Below are 4,598 nucleotides of genomic sequence, written 5' to 3'. Positions count from 1 at the left end.
CTTCCTTCCTTCCTTCCTTCCTTCCTTCCTTCCTTCCTTCCTTCCTTCCTTTCTTTCCTTTTGCGTTAGCTATATTTTTGAGATTGGCCTTGGTTTTCAAGAAGCTAAACCTGAGACTCAGCAGTGGCAACACGCTCAGTGGCTGAGCTGGAATCAGTCCAGGGAAGAGGGAAGGGACAGAAGCTCCCACCTTGGTATGTATTCGTTGGCATCCAGAAGGATGCCAGCGAGCAGCAGCTCTGAGGTCTTGTTGTCTACAAAGCCCTGGGGAATCATGTTGGGGCTCAGCACTTGGTACCTGGCAAGACAGAGATGAGTGACCGTGGTTACAGGCAGGCTGCATGCCTGGCGCATCCACAGCCTCATCTGCTGATCTGCGCATGCACCAGGCCATGGCTTCAACCTGAGCCACTGGTACCCAAGGTCTTGGGGCACAGGCTATAGCTTGGGAGTGAGTGTTGGTATAGGATGGGGTTCCAGGAGTACAGAAGGGGACAGGACTTTGTTGATCTGTGGGCAGCCCTGTTGGTGACTGTAAATCTTCCATGAGGAGGCAGGGCTTGGACAAGGTGAGTTTTAGTGACTTGGAGGGGGGGCATACTTGCTAAGCAAGCACTCTTACCACTTCAGCCATGCCCCCAGTCCTTTTGCTTTTAGATTGTTTTTGTTTTGTTCCCACTTGGGAGGGGTTACACTTGAACATACCCATCTAAGGGTCCATTGCTGTTCTGTGTGCATGCCAGTACTGGGGCTTGAACTCTAGGCCTCATACCCTTGTGTAGCTTTTTTGCTTATAGCTATAGATTGTTTTAAAGGTAGGATCTCATGCTTTTGCTAAGGGCCTACCTCAGACCATGATCCTCCTATCTCTACCTCTTAGCTGGGATTATAGGTATGTACCACTGGGCACTGGTGTTTTCCATTTTTGGTGGTACTGAGGTTTGAAGGGTCTTAAGCCTCTTTTCTAGTTTTCTTTCTTTCTTTTTCTTTGAACTCAGGGCCTAGGTGCTTTATTACTTGATGCACTCCATCAGCCCCCCATTTTGGTTTTTGATTTTTTTTTTTTACTTGAGACAAGGTATCACTATGTAACTCAGGCTGACCTGGAACTCACAAGTCTTTTAGAATTCCAAGTGCTGGGATGTGTGCCAGCATGCCCAGCTTTCTAGTAATTTCATGTGCGAGTAGGCCAGGCTTGATGGCACATGCATGTAATTCCCAACTGTGTAGGAGGCAGAGGTAGAAAGACTGATGCTTAGGCCTATTTTGAGACTTAGGCTGACTCAGGCAAAAGCATGAGACCCTTGTGTGTGGGGGGGGTGTCTGAGTGACTACTGATCCACTGTCAGTGCCTGGACAACAGCCCCCTAAGCAGGGGTTCACAGAGACACCACTCACCTCTGTTTGAACTTGGGATACTGCAGTCTGTTGGGGAAGCCTTTCCTGCAAATTTGGATGCCCTCTAGAATGCCATTGCGCACCAGCTGGTACAGGATGAGGTGGGCCTCCACCACACCTGCTGGGAGAGAACACTGGCTGAGCGCCCAGCCTGCAGCCTGGCCTGGGCCTGCACTCGTCCTGCGGGGCCCCAGCTTCCCTGTGGTTTGAGTGGGATGTCAGTGGATATGGTCCGTGGGGGCCTGCTGTGGCAGATACCTTGTCTGTCATCACCAGTTTGGGCAGGGCAGGGAAGGGCAGAGTGAACCCTGGGATGAGCCCCATAACACACCTGACTGCTTGAATTCATTGGGGATGACACAACAGACAAAATGGGGGGGGGACATGCTGTGCAGCATGGTCATCAGCTTGCTCATCTTGGGGACAGAGAAACAAAGAATGAGCAAAATTCAGCATTCATGTCACAGGGTGACCTCACTCTGGAGAAGTACTTTGCTAGCGTTTGTCTTGGGTGTTGGTGTGCGTGTGTGTGTGTGTGTGTGTGTTGGTTTTTGTTCTTTTTTTTTTTTGTCCGATCGTGGGGCCTGAACTCTGGGCCTGGGCGTGGTCCCTCAGCCCTTCAGCTCAAGGCTAGCACTCCACCACTTGAGCCACAGTACCACTTCCGGCTTTTTTTTTCTGCTTATGTGGTGCTGAGGAATCAAACCCAGGGCCTCATGAATGCAAGGCAAGCACTCTACCACTGAGCCACCTTCCCAGCCCTGTTTTTTGTTCTTGATACAGACCTTAAACTCAGGGGCCTTGCACTTGCTCAACTTGCTTGCTCATAGCTGGTACTCTACCTGTACTCTACCAGCCCAGATTTTTGTTGGTTAATTGAAGATGGCGTCTTGAATATGTTTTAGTCCAAGCTGGTTTCAAATGGTTATTGTCTGGGTCTCAGCCTTCTGAGGGTCTAGGATGACAGTCATAAGCCACTGGTGCCTGGCATGCTGTTTTTGTTTTTTGTTTTGGTGGGGGTTGGGGTCAGGGTCTTGCTGACATTGCCTCAGCTTTCCAAAATGCTGGGGTTACAAGAGTATACCACAACACCCAGATTAGAATGAAATAAAATCTTCCTCCTATCACACCTGCCCCTTTTCAAGTTCTCCCCAACTACCTGGGGCTGTGGCCCCATATTGGATAGTGCAAAAGAGAACATTTTCCTCTCTGCAGGAAGCATCACTAGGCACAGCTGTTCTCCAGATTCAGGGTGACATAAGCTATAGGAAACAAAAGCCCTCTTTGTTTGGGACCACTGCATTGTATGATCTCAGTTCTAGAAAACTGTGGGGTTGGACTGGGAATGTGGCTTAGTGGTAGAGTGCTTGTCTAGCATGCATGAAGCCCTGGGTTCAATTCCTCAGTACCACCTAAACAGATAAAGCCAGAATGGCACTGTGGCTCAAGTGGTAGAGTGCTAGCCTGAGCAAAAGAAGCTCAGGGACAGTGCCCAGACCCTCAGTTCAAGCCCTAGGACAGGCAAAAAAAAAAAAAAAAGGAAGGAAGGAAGGAAGGGAGAAGAAAGGAAGGAAAACAAAAGAAACTGTAGGGTTTTCATGGACAAGGACCTGCCGGCAGATACCCTCCCCCCTGGAGGGTCCCTTCCCTGCCGCTCAGGTGGCCACTCTGGCCTGGACTATCAAGCCTTGGTAAATCCTCTGTGTAACAGCTTGCTGTTACAATACTGGTGTCCCAGTATTGCCCAGGCCCTCTTAGAAGCCCTGTTGGCCAAGTCTGGCACAAGGTCTTAGGCATTGAACTACTGATCTGTCACACAGCATAGTCCCTTCAACACTGGGGCTCACCCACAAATGATGTGGTTGGATTGAACCTTCTCTGTAGGTTTGTATGTGTGTGCATGTGCGTGTGTGCATGCACGCACACATACTCATACATGCACATAGGTGCTAGGGCTTGAACTGAGGGTCTGGGTACTGTCCCTGAGAATTTTGTGCTCCAGGCTAGCACTTTACCACTTGAGCCACAGCTCCACTTCCAGTTTTCTGGTTGTTCATTTGAGGTAAAAGTCTCATTGACAGGTCTGGGAAGGTAGCTCAGTGGTAAAGCATTTGCTTTTGCATGCATGAGGCCCTGGGTTCGATTCCCCAGCACTACATAAGCAAAAAGAAAAAAAGCTGGAAGTGCCGCTGTGGCTCAACTGGTAGAGCACTAGCTTTGAGCTGAAGAGCTGAGGGACAGCGCCCAGGCTCAGAGTTCAGGCCCCATGACTGGACCCAAAAAAAAAAACCTTAAAAAAAAAGAAAAAAGAAAAAAAGGGGCTGGGAAGGTGACTCAGTGGTAGAGCGCTTGCTTGCATGCTTGAGGCCCTGGGTTCCATTCCTCAGCACCACATAAGTAAAAAAAAAAAGTCTCATTGACTTGGCCTGTGCTGGACTTGAACCATAATCCTTATATGTCAGCCTCCTGAGTAGCAAGGATGACAGGTGTGAGCCACTGGTGTCCAACATCCGAGCATCTTTTCTGCTGAGGGACCCATGTTTCTGTGGTTCTCTTTGGAATTGAATCAACTCCCCAGATGAAGGAGCCGGTCACAAGCAGAGAGATGAAGTGATCCTGCCTTCCACTGTGCAGCAGCCGTGAGATGACCATCACACCATTGAAGGCAGGGCTGTGGCGCTGGCTCTAGGTAACCCCTGGAAATGTGCACTCACCCTGTACAAGTTGGAGACTGTCACAAAGGAGGAGCCTCTCTTCTACTTCTTGGTTCCAGTAGAGAAAGAGAAAAGCACATTGTATGTCCATATCCAGCATCAGCCAGACAACCATCCAGTGCTCTGTGACAAAGCACAAGCAACCAACCCTCTGATTTTAAAAATGCTTTTCTTAGCTGGGTGCTGGTGGCCCAGGCCTGTTAATCATAGTGACTTGGGAGGCAGAGAACGGGAGGATAGTGGTTTGAGGTCAGCTGAGCAGGGGTTGGTGTTTGCCTTACAGGGGAGAGTGGGGGAGCTCAGAGGATTTGGTGTCAACTTTTGCAAAGCAAGAAACTACCTAGAGGTGATGGCCCAGTGATCAACTGAGATGATAGAAACTCCCAGGAGGGGGCTGGGAAGGTGGCTCAGTGGTAGAGCGCTTGCCTTGCATGCCTGAGGCCCTGGGTTCGATTCCTCAGCACCACATAAGCAAAAAGAAAAAAG

At 49.7% G+C, this 4,598-nt stretch overlaps 1 pseudogene; it reads right to left on the bottom strand.

Annotated features, from left to right (window-relative positions):
- LOC105990892 overlaps positions 1–4,598 on the bottom strand; it is a 50,686-nt pseudogene that overhangs the window by 33,083 nt on the left and 13,005 nt on the right.

Source organism: Dipodomys ordii, unplaced genomic scaffold (genome assembly GCF_000151885.1).
Source record: "Dipodomys ordii isolate 6190 unplaced genomic scaffold, Dord_2.0 Scaffold68, whole genome shotgun sequence".
Taxonomy (NCBI): domain Eukaryota; kingdom Metazoa; phylum Chordata; class Mammalia; order Rodentia; family Heteromyidae; genus Dipodomys; species Dipodomys ordii.
This window is presented reverse-complemented; position numbering and strand designations above follow the sequence as displayed.